Source organism: Miscanthus floridulus, chromosome 12 (assembly GCF_019320115.1).
Source record: "Miscanthus floridulus cultivar M001 chromosome 12, ASM1932011v1, whole genome shotgun sequence".
In the NCBI taxonomy this organism is placed as follows: domain Eukaryota; kingdom Viridiplantae; phylum Streptophyta; class Magnoliopsida; order Poales; family Poaceae; genus Miscanthus; species Miscanthus floridulus.
The window spans coordinates 7167504-7188680 of record NC_089591.1 but is presented as its reverse complement, the minus strand read 5'-3'; the positions used below and the strand labels follow the sequence as shown (position 1 = coordinate 7188680).

Genomic DNA, 21177 nt, shown 5'->3' with positions numbered 1-21177 from the left:
CCATGCTAGATTTTGCCACTAAACAAGTCTCAAACTTTGCTTCACTTTTGTTAAAATCAACTAAGTAAAGCTTGCTTTTTTAAAGCGACTAGTAAAAGTAATAGAGAAATCCTCCCTTCCACACCCTTATCTATAAAGAGACAATTGTAACCCATCTCACACAATTGAGAAACGGGCAACAAATTGTAACTCAACGAATCAATATGCAAAACATTTGTAATTGAATGTTCTAGTGTTATAGCAACTTTACCAAGATCGATGACATCCCTTTTTGAGTTGTCTCCAAAGACAATGTTCTCATTTGAATGATGCGTAGGGGAATATGATGAGAATATACACCTTTTTCCTATCATACAATTTGTACATCCACTATCAAGCACCCAACTTAATCCACTAGAGGAGTATGCCTACAAAACAAGTTTAGTTCCTAGATATAGGTCCTCAAGTAGAATTGGGGTCTTGCATGTTAGTCACAAGTATCTTAGGAACCCATATTGCTTCGTTCACATATATGTTGGTCTCTTTACCAACATACTTAGCAACAACTTTACCAAGGTTGTTGCACTTTAACACATAGCAAGATGATAAGCTTTCCCTGGGTGCATGGGCTTTTGGTTGATAAGCATTTTTGTTTTTGGTGACCCACATTGATTTCTTCTATTTCTAGGGAACCTGCTTTGGCCTAGGCACCTTGTTTATGGGTTTAGTCTGATCAGAAGTCAGATTGGTAGCCTTCCCATTTTTGTGGAGCGCGACACTACCGCTTGCTGAGCGGCACTGCCGCTCACGTGGCATGTTGCTCATTTGCGCGGCACTACCATGGGCTGTGTAGGCTGAATTGTACCAATCTGCTCCTTCCTCTCAAACTGCACACATTCAAAGCCATTTACCAGTTTTCTCCCATTGGTCTTAGCTCCTTTTGTGTGTCCGAGCCCATCTTTGATTGAGGGGTGCCTTCCATTCTTGTATCATGGCCTTTTTTGGTTCATCCACCTTCTTGCCACCATTTTGAGCCTTTCCTTCCATGCACCCTCTTGCTATGATTTCATTGAGCCTAGCAATTTCTTTTTCATGGCCTCCATATTAGTAAGGTTAGTGGAATAAACATTTAAATCAAGATTATAGCATTTTCCACAACCTTGCCTAGTGGAGGGAGTAAGGCATCCTTTGCCTTGGCGGGATGTGAGTTGCTATCCCAAAGAATGTTATATTGTTCCTTAAGTTCTTTGTGCTTTCCATCTAAGTCACAATACTTTTGCTTGAGGGCAATATGTGCTTTCTTTGTGATAGCATGGGCCTCTTGCTCTTTGGCCAAGGCCTTGCGCAAGATGTCCATATCACTTCCCTCCAATGCAAGAGCTTCCTTGCTAGCAATGTAGAGATCTTCTTGCTTGATAATATTGTCCTCTCTAGATGATAGCTTGACTTGAACGCTCTCTACCATTAGTTTAGTGATGAACAATTTGGTCTTTATATCCAAATTTTTAGTTATTTGATTAATTTCTTCATCACTAGATTCATCATTACTAGAGTAATCACTTGTATCACTACTAGAGATGTCACTAGGGGAAGGAGTTTTGGATTTTGGTTTGCATTTTACCTTCTCACCCTTTGCCATGAGACAAATATGAGGGGAGTAGTAGTCATCATTGGACATGTTGTTGAAGAGCCTTGGTGTGGAGGATGGCTTGTGAATAGCCATGGTTGTAACCTTCTCATCCTCCTCACTTGAGCTATCTTTTGTTCCCCTCTTTCTTGCCCTTGTTGTATTTGTTGTCTTTCTTCTCATAAGGACAATGAGCAACAAAGTGTTCGGTGCACCCACAATTGTAGCATGTTCTCTTTTTCTTGTTTGGGAACTTTCTCTTCACTACCTTGTAGCCTTCCTTTTTTGAGCCCCTTGTGGTATCTTCTCATAAAGAGAGCAACATCTCCAATTTCTTCATATTGTTCACCATCACTTTCACTCTCACTAGATGATGATGTTGTCTCTACCTCTTCCTTTACTTGCTTGGGCACCTTTTGCTTGCTAGATGATGCTTTCTTGTTGGACATGGACTTGCTAGTAGAGGGTTGCTTGGTTGATTTGTTGGCCTTGAGAACTACTTCCTTGATGTTCATGCCATCCAACCTTGATTGCAACTCACCAAGCTTCATTCTTTCAAGTGCTTCCTCTCTTTGCATGTCAAAGTTCATAATTCTTCCAAGCACATCACTTGGTGTGAAGTGCTCAAACTCCTTGTCTCTAATCAATGTCACAACAGTCTCATTTCTTGGTGAATATGCCTCTAACATGATCTTGACAACCTTATGATCATTGATCTCATCTCCACCAAGGCCTCTAATCTTCCCAACAATAATCATCAATCTATCAAACATTTCTTGTGGTCCTTCTCCATCCGTTATCACAAACCTATTAAGCTTTGCCATCAACAAATCAATCTTGGATTGTCTCACTTTGTCAACCCCTTCATGTGCAATGTGCAAAGTGTACCAAATCTCTTTTGCAACCTCCAATCCCATCACTTTGTTGTACTTATCACCACTCAATGCACTTAGCAACACACTAGTGGCTTGAGCATTGAGATGAATGTTGCGGTACTCAATTGGGGTTGGATCTTCGGGATCAACCGGTGGTTCAACTCCATTCTTGATAATCTCTCAAAGTTATGGATGAAGACCTACAAGATAAGCTTTCATCAAATGCTTCCAGTTGACAAAGTTGGTCCCATCTAAATGAGGCAACTTGCCCATGGGCACATTGATGAGAGCTCTATGATCAAGGTTAGGCATAGGCATAGATGAATAGTTAAAGGATACGGCTCCATATTGCTTCTTGTTGTTGCCACCCTTTGTCTTGCCATCTTTCTTGCCACCCTTAGAGACTTGGTAGGAGATGTCATCATCTCCATCCTCGGTGCTACTTGATTCTCCATCACTTGAGGGAGGTTTGTTTGCTTTCTCCTCTTCTTGCTTCTTCTTCAATCTTCGGGCTTCTTTCCTTTGAAGCTTTGTTGCCCTTCTTTGCTTCTTTTCTTCTTCTTCTTCCTTTCTTTGTCTTTCTTCTCTTCTTAGCTTTCTTTCTTCTTTTCTTCTTGCTTGTTCTCTTTTAGATATCACAGTGGGTGGAAGAGTAGAGTTACTCGCTATGGTGTCACTGCTATTTGTTGAGTGGAAATCCATATCTTTTGGATCAATCTCTTGTGGATGCACTTTGCTTGTTCCTTCCCCTTCCTTAGCCATACCTCTTGCGGTTAAGCAATAGCTAAGGTAACCTGCTCTGATACCACTTGTAAGAATCTGCTAAGTCTAGAGGGGGGTGAATAGGCCTATCAAAATAAAACTCAAAGTTTTCTATCAGCAACAGGAGCAGCACTGCTGCTTGGAGCCTAGCACTACTGCTCAAGCAGCACTGCCGGCCTCAGAGCGATACTGCCACGTGCATAGACCACTTCGAGGTCACAATTCAAAATTTGGCCAAGGAAAATTAGATCGAGTAATTTACAAAGGTTCCTAGGGTGGAGTAGAGCCTATTTCACCACTTGAATGAAGTTGGAAGTTTAAGCACAAGTAGATTAGGACCAAACCCTAGAAACAGCAACAAACAAATAAAGCACAACACAAATCGTAGCCACACATGAGACAAGGTGTTTATCCCATGGTTTAGCTCACCACAAAGGCTTGTCTACCTCCACATTGTTGAGGAAGCCACAAAGGCTTGGATTTTTCACCCAATCCTCTTCTCAAGTCAAGAGAGCAAGTCTCTTGTGATGAGTGTTGCTTACTAGATTGTCGAGGGCAATTACAAACTTTAGTATCTCTGGTTAGCCTAGAGGAGGGGTGAATAGACCTGTAAAATTTCAACTCAAACAGAAGTTAAATTCTAGAGTGGCACTACTGCTCTCTGAACAGCAGTGTTGCTCTAGCTAACACCTAAGAAGATAGTTCAAAAACTACCCAACAAAAATCAGATCGAGTAAATTGCTGATACTCCTAGGGTAGTGTAGAACCTGTTTCACCACTTAAAAGATATAGGAAGTGCATGAGCAAGTAGATTGGGACCAAATCCTAGAATCACCAAAAACATAAGTATACCAATGCAAATCACAAGAACACAGGTGAGGCACCGATTTATCCCATGGTTTAGCTCACCACTAAGGCTTGCCTAAGTCCATGTTGTTGAGGAAGCCACAAAGGCTTGGGTTTCGTGGAACCATATCCTCATTCTCAAGTCAAGAGAGTGAACTCTTGAGATGAGGGTGTTTCCACTAGATGATTGGGGTGATTACAAACCTCTCAGGGCTACCACATAAGCTGCCAAGCTCCATGTGTGATGCACTAGTTGGCTAGGAACAAGCTCCAAGAGTAACTAACACAATCCGCTAGCTTGAACATGAACCAAGTGCTTTAGGCGATGAAGAACAGCTGAGGAGGCTTTCTTTCACTGATTAGAGGCTTAATCTCTCAAGGAATCGGATTGGAATCGATGGGAGAAGGTGGAGGAGCTCCAATGGAGTGAGAGAGAGGAAGAGAGCTTTCTCTGGTCAAGTTCAGATGCAAATGGGTGAAGAGGTGACCGTTGGGGAGAAGGGAGGTGAAGGAAATACCCCCAGCTCTAAATTGAAAACTGAAACACATGCTGACCAGTCTAGGTACTAGAGGATGTTTTGTGGAGAATTTAGCACTTAGTTGCACATTAAAGTTTGTGAGTTGTATCCCCCTTTGTAGTACGACTTTTCCTAAACTCAAATTCAAAATAAAAATGAATTATAAACGCCTTTGAGTCGGATGCCACATCCTTTTGTATTTGGGGGCTCCACCATCATGTGTGTTATCCTCCTTTTAATTTTACCTGCTTGTCATCTTGATAAATCTCGTTAGTTCCCTAATAGTGTGGTCATTATCACCAAAACCCACATTAGGGCTTAATTGCACTTACAATCTCCCCCTTTTTGGTGATTGATGACAACACGATTAGAGCTTACAAAAGATAGAAAAATATAATAGAGATTTTTCGAGCCATGGATGTAGGAACTCCACCTGAATATGTGAATGGAACTTGAATTTCCAATTTGGCAAAATAGGCCAAAATTCACATATTTGAGTGAAATGGGTACTCCCCCTACGTCCATTGCTTTTGTGGGGTGCTGCATACAGTGTCAGATAGATATATATGATGCAAATGACATGTATGAATTTTAGAGAAAGATGTTGTAGCTGGACAAAGCAGCACTGTTGCTCTGTGCACAGCACTACTGCTAGGCAGCACTACTACTCAAGGCGCGGCACTGCCGCTCTGGCCACTGACAGCACAAGCGCAGAAGCAAAACACCACCACAAAACTATCAAAATACACATCTAATAAGCAGTAAATGACAAGCTAATACACATCACAAAACATGTCCACATCCACTAACATAGAGAGTACATAGGTAGCAAATATTACATAAAATAGAGTTTGAGCGACCCTTAACTCTCATATCACACCTAAATGATATAACTAACTCTCAACTCTCAAGGATAGGACATGAAGCTCTTGCATGTCGACGAAAAGTGATGAAAAAATTGTTGTACCCCTCTCTAATCATTTCTCCCCCTTTGGCAACAAGCACCAAAAAGAGAGAAAAGAAGAAAGAGAGATGCAACTACTCCTCATCATCCTCCTGGACATTCTCCCAGTCAACACCATCACCACCATCGCTTCCATTGTCGTTGTCATCATCATCATCATCATCATCATCATCATCATCATCATCATCATCATCATCATCATCCTCGTCGTTTGAAAACATAGCTCGCCCCTATAGGTGAGTGGTAGAAGTAAAGTCTTTGGCTCATCCTCATCCTTATCCTCCTTCTCAAAGTCAGAATCTAAAAGACTAGGCAAGTTGTCAAACTTGGGAGGTGACTGTGGCGGTGGAAGCGGTGGAAGATTGGCCTTCTCTCTGTACTCACGATTATCCAACCATGACTGGTAAGTTTTATCAGCTGCAAAGGTACACAAGTTGAAAAGAGCCTTCATCCACTAACCAATCTTGCTCTTCTTCCTCTGCCTCTGTGAAGAAGAGCGGGTCAACTTAGGAATATCTGCTGCTGCTGCTCCTCTATGTTGAGGAATGGTCTCTCCAACACCTATGTGGTGAGTTTTCTCACCTCTATATGCCTCATGCACACTATCCTTGTTGAAGGTGTACCTAGTGACTCTCTCAATAATGAACATCACATAAGGTGCAAAGGGTAACGCCTTCCTTGCATCCTCAGATTCAACTCCAAGCTCATGCCAAATAAAGTGCGAAAGCAAGAAAGGAGTACTACCTAGTCCCATCCTAGCAAGAATGTTCCTTGCATACCCAAATAAGTTTGAAGTAGATCCAATCTTTGGGTTGATCGTGTGCCTAAACAGGTTGTTGAGAATGTAGTACTTGCTCTTAAGTCCCTTGACCAAACCATCAGTAGCTCTGGGGTTCTCATACAGGAAAGCAATCTCCCTATTAGTCAATGTCCTCTCAGTGTGAATCTCAGAGAAACCACTGTCAGTTGAACCAAGACCCAACAAGCGAGCAAAAGTGACAAAGTCGACCTTGTAGTGTCAACCCTCTGTCATCCAATGTAGTACCTCAGATCTGTTGTCAAAGTATCAAGTGGCAAGAAACTAAAAAAGTACCTCAGTGTTCCAATCATACCGGAAACCCATGAGATCATACATGTTGAGCCTCTTGCACAAAGCTATGACTTGGTTGAAATCCCTATCTCTCTTGGACTCCAAGTGCTCCCAATCAATATACTTCATCTGCACAATCTTGGGATTCTTTGCATTGAATAGCACAGAGAGATAAAAGTCAGAGTGAAAGGTGTTCCAAAACCAGTAATACACACCTCTATCCCTGAGAATAGAGTATGGAAACATGAAACACTGATCCTTCATTGACTTATGCTGATTTAGGTAGATAACTCTCTATCTTGGCTCGGAGTCCTATGGCCTTCTAACAAAGAGCTCCTCCTGATATGGCACCATATACGAGCTGTCAATCTCTATCAAGTCATCAGGAGTAGCTGGACAGGAGTCCTCACGGATGGTCTATCCTGCCATCTCAATCTCCACCTCTTGTCGTGCCAGCTGATGTGGACTCAAGCCAATGTTGACACCACCATGACCACCTTAGCGGGCTTGCTGCTTTTGCCTTCTAAGGGTAGGGTCTAGCCTCCTCTTGCTCCTCCTTTCCTCATTGCTATCATCAGCCCTCCATGCATTTAGAAGAAAGAATGGATAAGTGACTGCATACGGGATAGAAGATGAAATGATGCAGTGAGTGAGACCAATCGAAGAGGGGAGTCACAGACTGGAGCAGCAAAATAGTGTGCGACACTACCGCTACGCACACGGCACTGCCGTGGCACAACATTGTTGTGGCACATGTGGCATCTCTGCATCCACTGTTCATGCTCCCATCCGTGAATCACCAAATCGTTCCAAATGAATCACTACAACTGTATCTATATCCAATATACATACACTAGCAACAACATTCTTTGCAAAAATCCAACTCATTGCATACATCAGGAGATATTAGGGTTAAAACTGATTTTTACCTTAGAACATGGGGAGAGAGAGAGGAAAAGGGATTAGTCTCAGGCTTGCTTCGGCCACCAATAGCATAGGCACGTGCGGCAGTCGGTGTGGCCCCATGGGGTACAGTGTGGTAGAGCTGCGATGGTGTAGGGGGAGCGAAGATGCGGCATCGCCTAGGCATGAGCCGAGAGAAAGAGAGAGGATGGGGCGAGAATGAGGGAGAGAGAGAGTCATGGTGGGCCAAGGCCTTAAATGAAAAACAGGCCCACTAGTGACCGTTGGAACCAGGGATCCAGAAAGAACCCTGGGGGAGCGGCACTGCAGCTCCCCGCCCAACAGAGAGTTAGCTACACATTACATTCTTTCTATATAGATGGACATGGACATATACTTCTTTCATATTTGTGCCTAGAAACATATAAACATTACAAACAATGACAAAATTATGCAAGTTCCTTTTATAAACCGTTTTAAGCACAATATTTATGTTTTGCAACATTTTGCCTAGATGTTAGTTGATCAAGCAAAGGTGTGGTATCTTTCAAAGTATATTTAGCTCACTACACCAAGCACAAAACCTTGACTCATCAAGAGGCTTAGTGAAGATATCGGCTAGTTGCTTTTCGGTGCTCACATGGCGAATTTCGATATCTCCTTTGGTTTCGTGGTCTCTCAAGAAATGATGTCAGATGTCTATATGGTTGGTTCTTGAGTGGCTTACGAGATTGTTTGCAAGCTTTATGGCATTTTCATTGTCACACAAGAGTGGAATTTTGGTAAATCGACATCCAAAATCTTGAAGGGTTTGCCTTATCCAAAGTAGTTGAGCACAACATGCACCAGCTGCAAGATGCTCAGCCTCGATGGTGGAAAGGGCTACACAATTTTGCTTTTTAGAACTCCAAGACACTAGGGACCATCCAAGGAATTGACATGTCCCCAAAGTGTTTTTCGATCTACTTTGCAACCGGCATAATCGAAATCCGAATACCCAAGTTGATTAAACTTAGAGCCCTTAGGATACCACAAGCCAAGGTTAGGAGTGTGTACTAAGTATCTAAAGATTCTCAAAACAGCCATTAAATGGCACTCTTTCAGGTTATCTTGAAATCTAGCACACATGCACACACTAAGCATAATATTGGGCCTAGATGCGCACAAATAAAGTAGAGAGCCAATCATGGAGCGATATACCTTTATGTCCACGGCTTTTCCTTCCTCGTTGAGATCGAGATGTCCATTAGTTGGCATGGGTGTCTTGATAGGCTTTGTGTTCGCCATGTCAAACTTCTTAAGCATATCATGGGTGTACTTTGTTTGGCTAATAAAAGTTCCTTCCTTCGCTTGCTTGATTTAAAATCTGAGGAAGAACTTCAATTCAGCCATCATAGACATCTCAAATCACTTGGTCATGATCCTACTAAATTCCTCACAAAATAAATGATTAGTGCTACCAAACAGTATGTCATCCACATATATTTGGCACACAAATATATCTTTGCCAACTTTGTGAGTGAAAAGGGTAGGATTGGCTTTGCCTATTTCAAAGCCTTATTTGAGCAAGAATTCCTTAAGGCATTCGTACCATGCTCTTGGTGCTTGCTTAAGCCCATAGAGTGCCTTTTGGAGTTTGCAGACGTGGTTGGGGAACTTGGGATCTTCAAAGCCCGGTGGTTGGTCAACATAGACTAGTTCTTGTATGGGGCCATTGAGGAATGCGCTCTTCACATCCATTTGATATAGGTTGTAGTTGTGATGTGCAGCATAGGCTAGAAGCATCCAGATTGCTTCAAGTCTTGCCACCGATGCTTACGTTTCTTCAAAGTCCAAGCCCTCCACTTGAGTGAAGCCTTGAGCAACCAATCTTGCCTTGTTCCTTGTCACCATGCCATTCTCATCTTGCTTGTTTCAGAAGACCCACTTGGTGCCAATGACATTGGTCTTCGGCCTTTCCACCAAGGACCACACTTGATTTCTCTCGAAATTGTTGAGTTCTTCTTGTATGGCCACCACCCAATCCGAATCTCCAAGTGCTTGATCTACCTTGAGAGGCTCCAAAGAGGAAACAAACAAGCAAAATTGGCAAAATTTCGCTAAATAAGATTGAGTTGTTACTCCCCTTTGAAGACTTCTAAGGATATTGGCAACGGGGTGATCCCATTGTACCATTTGTGTTAGCCTTGGGTTATCAATGGCTTCTTATAGGTCTGCCGGTCCTTCATCTTCTTGCTCAAATATAGGTTGTAGGTCATGTCCATGAATCGGTGTGCGGTCAGCTACTGGACTGGAGAGGTGCAGTATTGCTGCTCCCTGAGCAACATTACTGTTGGGTGGTGCTGCCGCTAGGGAGGGTGGCACTGCCGTCTATCTTCAGTAGCTAGCTAGATAGTGGCTTCATCTTGAGGAGTATCCACCTCTGTAGCCTTGATTTCTTATGGTCTTATATCACCAATGGCTCGTTCCTTGATTGCTTCACACGGTGGCTCCTCGTTACCTACAACACTTCAATTAACTTGCTCCACTTGAGAGCCATTAGATTCATCAAATGCCACAACTATTGTAGTTTCAACTCTCCCAGAGGTCTTGTTGAAAACACGATAAGCATGCTCGTTTGATCCATAGTGATGAGGACATGGCACCTTCGGATACGAACAATGATTATAAGGTGCACTCGTTCCTACATTTGCATAGTGGCTTTGGTTATAATTCACTTGGTTCCACATGTACATGTCACTATTTGATTGTAGGTTCAAATATGTTTCATAATGGAAGTTCATCAAAGTTGAACTTTTGGTTCGTCGGCAGCCCGACAGTGCCTCATTGGGAAGGCTATAACTCATCCATCCGGAGTGCGATCGAGGTCAATGAGCACTTGATGGAAAGTTTGTTTGATAAGCTTTCAAATAGATCTAGTTCCATCTCAATATCACATCGGCAAGGCCTCCAAATCACCAATATATTCTGTCGCTATTTCTGGCGGGAGCTACACTATCGTCATAGGCTTGTTAGACATCCTTGGGACCCAGGCCCAAGTTGGAGCATGCCCCAAGAAGATGGAGAACGCCTAAGAGATGGCCTTGGAGGTCCTCCTCCTTGGCCACCACCTTAGGAGGCCAGCAAGGACGTCCAAGCCAAGCCAGAGGCCCAGTCCAATCCGAGTTCGAGTCTGCCTCGGCCGTCAGGACTAGTCTGTAATAAAATGGACACCCAAGACGCATCTGGACTCCGTTTTTGATGATCCACATATGGATGGAAAGATAATTTGATAAGGAAGCCAATCCAAGTGGTTTCACATCAAAAGCTGTCAGGGTGCTGCGACACCTTTTGGGCCGTTGGGCCTTGTAACGTGTTGGGACACCTTTAGGACGTGAAGAGGGATCCTTGGATGTCCCTTAGGCTATATAATCAGTAGCCACCACCTACATTAGGTTTTGGGTTTTGTTTTAGATCAATCTGTCATTGAACAGTCACCGTTATCGGTTTGCAAGACCCCAACTTCGAGTGCTTAATCATTCATCTACAATTGTCGCTTTAATTGAGTTGCTATTTATCTTGTTCTTGCTTGTGTTCTTTGATTCGCAGTAGGGATTAGCCTTCTTGGCGAGGTCAACTGGATTGTGACACGGTTGATAACCAGAGGAGACGTGGTGCTAAGGTTGTAGGGTTTGGGTTTTTGTGATCTGAAGCCGGATCGGTGTGTCGCTCTCCGAATAAATCGTTGTTTATCTAGAACTTGACGGAAGATCGGGACCCTCGTCCCCATTAAGTGGTAATCAGAGCTAAGGTATACTGTCAGGTTCACTTTTATTCCCTAGTTTGAGTGTTTCGTATTTGTCCCATAGTCCAGTGCCATACTCGTTTTTCCTATCCTAGAACTTTCCGCGCCATAGCCTTTGCATGATTCAGTTTCAGAGTCCGCTTTGTTGAGTTTGTGTCCTAGGTCAAAGTCTTATTGCTGGTTTAGATTGTGTTCTTTTCTAGTTTGTGTTGATCCCTTCACCCTCCGCTATTCCGTATCACCATCGGTTTGCATCTTGTGTCCACTAAATCCCTGATTCAAGCAGCTTCCTTAAAACAGTCATAACTTTTGCATATGAACTCGAAACAGGACAAATTTTATATCTACGGAGAACGCCAGAAAATTTTAGATCTATTTCATCCCAGCATCGCTGGGTTCGCAAAAATTAGATTTGCAAAATTCGAATAGGAAAATTGAGTTTCTGGGCCCACAAGTTTTGGTATGCTTTTTAGAGCACAGTCCTAATTTTCTATAGGCCACATCTTTTATTCAATTGAGCTCAAATTTTTTGTGGTTTATTCTTGTGTGCTCCTTGCTGAGAAAAAATATCAAAAGAGCAAAAGCAAGAAAAAAAAAGATTAGACAAAAAATAAAAGAAAAAAATAGTAAAAGAGAATAGAAGATATCGAAAAGGAGCACATAAGGAACACTCAATAGCTCTATTGTTTGTGATACCTTTTGCCTTGTTCACATCCGTTGCTACCTTTGATACTTGTTTCCTTTCATCCTTATTTCCTCTTTTGTTTATCACAACTGGTGATAGGAACATGTATAGGCCAGCAACTAGGACAAGTGCTCTGGACATTTATTCAATATTGCGGTCTGTCACTGACTTGTGTGCCACATATATATATTTGTTCTTTTTCGTGCCTCCCAAGCTCCACATATACTTCAGATCAGTACAGAAAAAGACTCTTGCAATCTTAGTGTCACACCCTCACAGGTATCACGAACCAGCCACCGGTTGTACCGTCCACTGCTTTGCGTTGGTAAGAACCTTGTAAGAACTTGGTAAGACGTGTGAGAGTGTGATTCCACTAACCAATAAATAGTTGATAGGGCATTTATTTTGATTGCTAACAATGCCAAACAACGAGTTTCTTTTTAAGTGTGAAATGCAGGACATCATGGACCGACTGACTACAAGGATGGATGAAATAATTGCAAAAGCGGTCACTAGAGCGTGCACACAACCTTCCTCCTCCGCTGCTACAACAATGTCATCACCATCACCTCCCGCATGTACTACAGAGTTTGCACAGCGCGTGCTTAGTTCTCAAATGGAGAAGGCAGAGCAAAACCAGTTCAACAACTTGTTCCAAACATACTTTGTTGTGAAGGAACGACGTTGTCGTGTTATGATTGATGGTGAGACTTGCAACAACCTTGCAAGCTTAGAGATGGTTGAGAAGCTTGGTCTGACCACACAGCCACATCCACATCCATATTACATGCAATGGGTAAATTCTTTGGATAAGATAAAGGTAACTAAAATTGCTCGTATTGAGTTTTCAATTGGTCTTTATAAGGACAGCGCAGAATTTGACATAGTACCTATGCAAGCATGTCAATTATTGCTAGGCAAGCCATGGATATCTGAAAATAATGTTTTGCACAACACAACTACTAATAAATATTTGCTTAGATCTAATGGTAGAAAATTACTTTTATACCTATGACTGTTACTAAAATTTTAAGAGAAGATCTCATGAGAGCAGAGAGAAGATAAAATGAGCCTTTTAGAAAAGAATGGGCTATTTTAGATGTTACAATACCGTCATCTAAATCTAAATTTTTACAAAATGGAGATAGTGCTTTGCCTCTTGTTGGAACTAATATTTTGCAGCATGTATCCCAAAAAGAGGACAAGGTGACTGAGAAAGAACAGGTAAATGTATCAGGTAAGAGCTCTCTTGATGTGCTGATTTTTTCCACCAATGATGCTAATAATTCTATACTAAAATCTTCTATTGATCTACCTTTGACACATGGCGAATGTTCTACTGATCTTTGCGATAGAGAAGAGTTGTGTGATAGTGATATGATTATTAATGTGCCTCAACCAGTGAATGAGAATGATTCTTTTGTTTTGGAACCAAATACTTGTGCTAAAAATAAACAATTGCTCCCAATTGCCACTGAACAAGATGAACTAAAATTGTTGTCTTCTCTAAATACTTTGGGGTATATTGAGTTTGAGACACTATGTGCTCTGAGTAGTTTGGAGGAGAAATTTAATTGTGCAGGATTGCCATGGTTATCTAGATGTACATGTCACTTTATTGGCAAATATAATTGTAAAGGAGAGTATATGGTGCATCGTGTCTATCTTTGTTCAACTCTAAAATCTCCTTTTATTGTGCAAAAATATGATCAACTAGAGGGCACCAATAGTGATAATGTTGTCATGTCGAAATCCCCAAGTTTTGTAATGAGGCAACAGGTTAAAATTCAAGAAGGGGAGCAATGTTGGCTACTACCGACAACTTGTCCACCAGCTAAGCTCAAACCAAGGACGGTTTGTTGTCAAGAAGGGGAGGATGATGAGGACATGGCACCTTCGGATACGAACAATGATTATAAGGTGCACTCGTTCCTACATTTGCATAGTGGCTTTGGTTATAATTCACTTGGTTCCACATGTACATGTCACTATTTGATTGTAGGTTCAAATGTGTTTTATAATGGAAGTTCATCAAAGTTGAACTTTCGGTTCGTCGGCAGCCCGACAGTGCCTCATTAGGAAGGCCATAACTCATCCATCCGGAGTGCGATCGAGGTCAATGAGCACTTGATGGAAAGCTTGTTTGATAAGCTTTCAAATAGATCTAGTTCCATCTCAATATCACGTGGGCAAGGCCTCCAAATCACCAATATATTCTGTCGCTATTTCTGGCGGGAGCTACACTGTCGTCATGGGCTTGTTAGACATCCTTGGGACCCAGGCCCAAGTTGGAGCATGCCCCAAGAAGATGGAGAATGCCTAAGAGATGGCCTTGGACGTCCTACTCCTTGGCCACCACCTTAGGAGGCCAGCTAGGACGTCCAAGCCAAGCCAGAGGCCCAGTCCAATCCGAGTTCGAGTCTGCCTCGGCTGTCAGGACCAGTCTGTAATAAAACGGACACCCAGGACGCATCCGGACTCCATTTTCAATGATCCACATATGGATGGAAAGATAATTTGATAAGGAAGCCAATCCAAGTGGTTTCACATCAAAAGCTCTTCAGAATAAACAGGAATCGTCGAAACAAGTCAGCGTCCAGAATCTGTCAGGGTGCTACGACACCTTCTTTTGGGCCGTTGGGCCTTGGAACGTGTTGGGACACCTTTAGGACGTGAAGAGGGATCCTTGGACGTCCCTTAGGCTATATAATCAGTAGCCACCACCTACATTAGGTTTTGGGTTTTGTTTTAGATCAATCTGTCATTGAACAGTCGCCGTTATCGGTTTGCAAGACCCCAACTTCGAGTGCTTAACCATTCATCTACAATTGTCACTTTAATTGAGTTGCTTTTTATCTTGTTCTTGCTTGTGTTCTTCGATTCGCAGCAGGGATTAGCCTTCTTGGCGAGGTCAACTCGATTGTGACATGGTTGATAACCAGAGAAGACGTGGTGCTAAGGTTGCAGGGTTTGGGTCTTTGTGATCTGAAGCCGGATCGGTGTGTCGCTCTCCGAACAAATCGTTGTTTATCTAGAACTTGATGGAAGATCGGGACCCTCGTCCCCATTACATAGCCAAGAAGAAAACCTTCATCTACTTTAGGTGCAAATTTAGAGGTTTTGGATTTCTTGTTAAGTATGAAACACTTGCATCCAAATACTCTAAAGTAAGACACATTTGGTTTGTTACTAGTTAGAAGCTCATATGAAGTTTTCTTCAACATCTTGTTTAGATAGAGATGGTTCATAGCATGGCAAGCGGTGTTGATTGCATCACACCAAAAGATATCTAGAGTCTTGTATTTATCTAGCATTGTTCTTGCCATATCAATAAGAGTTCAATTCTTCCTCTCTACTATACCATTTTGTTGAGGGGTGTATGGAGTTGAAAACTCATGCTTGATGCCCTCTTCATCAAGAAGCTCCTCCACATAGGTGTTCTTGAATTTGGTTCCATTATTGCTTCGCACTTTCTTGATCTCAAAACCAAACTCCTTTTGTGCTCGTCTAATAAAGATCTTCACTTTCTCTTGCACTTGACTCACCGATGCTAAGGTAGGCAATCGGTCCAAAGAGATCCATGTGAATTAGCTCCAATGGTTGCTTGGTGGAGACAATACTCTTTGGTGGGTGAGGTACACCTACTTGCTTTCTGGCTTGTCAAGCGCTACAAATCATATCTTTCTCAAAATAAACATTTGTTAGTCCAAGGATGTGTTCATCTTTTAGAAGTTTGGCCAAGTTCCTCATCCCAACATGAGCTAGTCGGCGATGCCATAGCCAACCCATGCTAGATTTTACCACTAAACAAGTCTCAACCTTTGCTTTACTTTTGTTGAAATCAACTAGGTAAAGCTTACCCTTGAAGCGACCTATAAAAGCAATAGAGGAATCCTTCCTTCTAAAGACTTCCACACCCTTATCCATAAAGAGACAATTGTAGCCCATCTCACACAATTGAAAACGGACAACAAATTGTAACTCAATGAATCAACATGTAATACATTAGTAATTCAATGCTCAAGGGTTATAGCATTTTTACCAAGACCAATCACATCCCCTTTTGAATTGTATCCAAAGACAATGTTTTCATTTGAGTGTGGCATCAAGAAATATAATGAAGCATACTCCTTTCTCCGGTCAAATGATTTGAGCATCCACTATCAAGCATGTAACTTGATCCACCGAAGGAGTATGCCTACAAAACAAATTTAGTTTCTTGATTTAGGTCCCTAAATGTTCTTGGGGCCTTGCATGTTAGTCACAAGAATCTTAGGAACTCATATAGATGTGTTCACATAAATATTAGTTTCCCTGCCAATGTACTTAGCAACAACTTTACCATGGTTGTTGTACTTTAGCATATAATAGGATGACAAGCTTTGTTGGGTGTTGATGGTAGTTATCATTCATTATAAACTTCAATATAACTTGAAATAATGCACAAAAATCATCATCGACATAGACATAGGGGTTTAAACTGACAATTTCCATGAGTTTTGGTGAATCTATGTTTTTAGCTGGGTTATTTTAGAAAACCTTCAAGGAGGATCAAAACATCAAATTAAATCGCGCTTATCCACGGTGAAACTAAGTCCAGAAGGTTCCAGAGAACTCTAGAAGCCACATCACTATTGCCTTGGTGAGGATCCACAAATAACACAAATTTTGAGAGATTTGAGAGTGTCATACAATGGAATCTCTGAGTTTTATTTTGAAAATTTGCAAAAACTCTAGAATATTGGTTGAACAAAGAACATGAGACATAGTGCTTGACTTGATTGTTCTGTCTTTCAATTGCTTAAGCCAAGTGAAGCCTACAAGCCCCATAGTGGAAGGTAATATGGGTAAGTTTGAAAGACAGATCAGTTTGTTATAATCTAGAGGAGAATTCTTGTTCGAATGCATGTGTACTTTTCACAAGTTGCTGCAATGTTTTCAAAGATCCTAAACTCTTGATCCATTGATAAGTTTAGCTTTGCTCTGGGACTAGCAAAGATTAAGCTTGGGGGAGTTTGTTGAAGGTAGTTATTATTCATTATAAATTTCAATATAACTTGAAATAATGCATGAAAATGATCACCAACATAGACTTAGGGGTTTAAACTGACAATTTCTATGAGTTTTGGTGAATCTGTGTTTTAAGCAAGGTTATTTCAGAAATCTGTCAAGGGGGATCAAAACATCAAATAAAATCATGCTTATCCACGGCGAAACTAACTCCAGAAGGTTCCAGAGGACTCCAAAAGCCACATCACCGAGCAGAGGATGAGAGGGTGATAGGTGGGGCCACCTGGCCCCACCTAGAGACTGCTCGGCCCCTTAGGGGTCCCACCTGTCAGCCTTGTTGCTATGTCAGTTCTCCACCGCCTTAAGGATTGCATCTACGTTGTTTATTCAAGTCGGTTTGATCTGAGGGCTCATGTTGGATGCTTCGGCCTATATAATCAGCCCCTACCCCCCTCTAGAGCAGGCTACCATAAGTCAAGATCAGACCAGAAATTAGGGTTTCCAGAGAGAAGAGAATAGAGCTCCAATTCTTCAAAGTTCTAGTATAGGCTAGCTAGCAAGGTTCAAGAAAAGTGTGGGCTATTGCTCAGGATTCCGTATCTGTCGTCTGGAGACTGGTATAGCCATTGTATTTCTATATTTATGACTTTGTGCTACTTCATTATTATGTTGTTATTTATTATGTTCCTAGTTTGCTCTAGTTAAATGCTTGATATAGTTATGATTGATGATAAATTTATGCATATGTTCGCAAAGCTCTGAGTTTAGTACTCGAGTGAGTTAAGTGGTCAACATTATGTAAGCATGATGCTTAGATATTGTTTGCCTGTGGATGCATTCTGCACTCTAAGTCATGTGGTAGATCGCGGATGTGACACTCCCATTGAGTCCTTTGTAGTCCACTCCCCATTTGTAGAGCAAGTAGAACGTGGTTGCTAAGGGAGACGAGCTCTGTTCTTGATCTTCCTTAGTAATGTTCCTTATGCATAGATCCAAAGTTAGTTATACTATAGATGAGAGTGTATATACTTAGGTGTACAAAAGACTTAGTAAATAAGGAATGACTTAGGAATCTTTTGCTCTTAATAAATCTCCTACTTAGTGGTACTACATTTTATGAGTCTCTATTTCTATCTTTGGAATACCATTATTACCTTACACTTATCATTTATTTATCCCTTGACTTACCCCTGCCATAGCATGAGAGTGGTTTATCATAAGTATATATATTTGTCAATATCTCTATGCCAACACAACTCCATCGCTCCTCCCTGTGGATAAAATATAAATAACGATACTCGGTATACTCCCGGGTGAAATGCTACAATGGTATATTGTCTGTGCGCTTGCAGATACTTTAATCTATATATAATTTTCTCTAAAGTTTACAAGTATCATTAATAATTACCAATCATGCATTTCTGGCATTATGCTAGGGATGACAACATAGTAAAGAGTGATGCTAAGAAATGCCAACAAGTATTTCTGGCGCCATTATAGGGGAGGGGCACATGGCTAAGAGAATTGACCAAATAAATACTTATTGATAAAATCATAACCTCTGCTTTAGCAAGCTTACCCTTGTTTGTCTTTGTTCATATCTTATATAGGGTATTGCAGGATTGGTTGTGATTTACCAATAATTCCCATCAATCAGAATCAACCTAATTAAGAGGAAGCTCAACACCAGTTTCTGAGCTATGGCTGAGAAGACTCTGTGTGAGTTCTCTGCTCTAAGCACTGAGAACATTCGCACTGGTCAAACACTTAGAACTACCAACCTTGAGTTTGAGCTCAAGCCAAGCCTCATCAACATGGTGCAAGCTACCCCATTCAGTGGAAAGACACATGAAGATGCTAGTGCTCACCTTTAGAATTTTCTAGAGATAAGTACCACGGTCGTCATCAAAGACATTGCTCAAGACATCATACTACTCTACCTATTTCCATTATCACTAGTGGGAAGAGCGAAGCAGTGGTTCTACATCAACAAAGATCACATCAAAACTTGGGCAAAGTGTTCAAAGGTCTTTCTAGAAAAGTTCTTCCCCGTAGGCAAGACAAATGCCTTAAGAGTAAAGATTTCTGATTTCCAACAGCAGAAGGGAGAAACCATTCTAGAAGCATGGGAATGTTTCCAAGAATACATTTTAGATTGTCCTCATCATGGGATGGAAGATTAGTTGCTCATTCAAAGTTTCTACCATGGATTAACTCAAAAAGCTCATGAACAACTTGATGCCACTATTGGAGGATCATTTATGTCACTCGCCCTTGGAAAAGCTAAAACTCTTATGGAGAAGATAGCCTCTAATCAAGGCTGGTCTCAATGCAATATTCAATCATGCAATAAGAGCGAAGAAGTACCAGAAGTGGTGTGTGCACTGTCAACCAAGATGGACGTCTTGTTAAATTGGCTTGAACAGCAAGCCAATTGCAAGAAAGATCGTTAGGCTATTCAAGAAGTTTTTAATTCCTAGAATGTATGTGGAGAATACTTGGGGGTAGAATTCCCTGAATATCAGGAGGATGCAAACATTGTCAACAATTCTACACCACAACAATAGAAACAAGGGTGGAATCAACAACAACGGTCGACTTACCAAGGTAAGTACATAGGTAATTACTATAATACTCCTAAGCAATGATCCATGAGAGACTTGATCTTAGAACAAGCTAGGATTAATGAGAATATTTCTAAAAAGCTTGCTTTTAATGATAAGGTCCAAGAAAACATAAATACCAAAATGGATAGTTTTTCTTCTACCATAAAAGACCAACTTAGCTATCATAAAAAGATAGAATCACAATTAGCCTAGTTGGCTGCTGCTCTGCCTTTTGCCACTAACCATGAGAAGGTAAACGCCATAACCATAAGAGGTGGCAAGTCTACTTGTGATCCACCACATTCAACAAGGACAGGTAAGACACCAGTGGTACTGTAGGAAGAGAAGAGAACCAATGAAGTTAAAGAAGATGGGCCACAAGAGCAAGAGTTACAACAAGATTTTCATGACATGGCCCTCCTACCATTTCCACTCAAAAATCAGAAAGCCAAAATGGATGAGCAGTTTGGTAAGTTCATAGAGGTAATTCAAAAGTTATATATCAATATTCCATTGGTAGATGCCATACAGGTACCTACCTACGTGAAGTATCTCCGAGACATCCTCAACAACAAAACACCACTGCCCACCACTGAGGTAATCAAGCTAACAGAGGAGTGTAGTGCGGCTATCCTGAACACATCACCTATCAAGAAGAAGGATCTAGGATGTCCCACTATCGATTGTTCGATTGGGAGCCAGAACTTTGAGAATGCATTATGTGATCTTGGAGCAAGTGTCAGTGTCATGCCCAAAAAGGTCTTCGACAAGCTCAACTATTCAACACTTATGCCAATATCAATGTGCTTGCAACTAGCCGACCGATCGGTCCGCTACCCTACAGGAATCGCTAAAAACATTCCGGTAAAAATACAAAACTTTTTTTTTCTCGTAGATTTTGTAGTACTTGACATGCAGGAAGACATGAAGACACCCCTCATTCTTGGGAGACCCTTCCTGAGCACTAAAAATGTTCACATTGATGTCGGAGCCGGAGAAATTAAATTTTTAATGGGGAGGAAGAGCGATTCGCCTTCAAGCCAAGACCGGAACAATGCTCTAATTTGGAGTGGCGTGAAAAGCAAGTGCAACCATTAAGGTCTCCATCTCCAGGACCGACTGATGCAACCGAAGAATAAACCTGAATGGAGAAGTCTGGTTCGGTGAACTTAAAATTCCGAACCCTCACCAGGAGGTAACTTGGTAGTTATCCATATTTAGTTTTTCATACTGCATTAATCATTTTATCTTAGCATATTTACTTTTCAACACCTGCATCATGAAACAAAAATTCTCATCATGGCATTATAAAAACTTAAGCCCCATGTAAATATTTTTTACAGAGTAAAAACCTGTATGAAATATTTGTCGTGGAGGCATAAAAATTTAAAAATATCATCATTCACCTTGTTATATTTCATAGTATTATAAAATATTTTTTGCATTGCATTTTTATACATATATATGGTAGAAATACGGTAGACACATGAGGTCCACTCAACCACCACCCATCACTTCCATCACCTCT

The 21177-nt window shown here is 41.3% G+C and overlaps 1 non-coding gene across 1 annotated transcript; it reads right to left on the bottom strand.

The window, feature by feature from the left end:
* Positions 1 to 19108: 19108 nt before the first annotated feature.
* On the bottom strand, positions 19109 to 19216 carry LOC136498745 (small nucleolar RNA R71). The gene has a single exon (XR_010769749.1). It is a non-coding gene; the product is annotated as a small nucleolar RNA R71 (small nucleolar RNA).
* Between the last annotated feature and the right edge of the window lie 1961 nt (positions 19217 to 21177).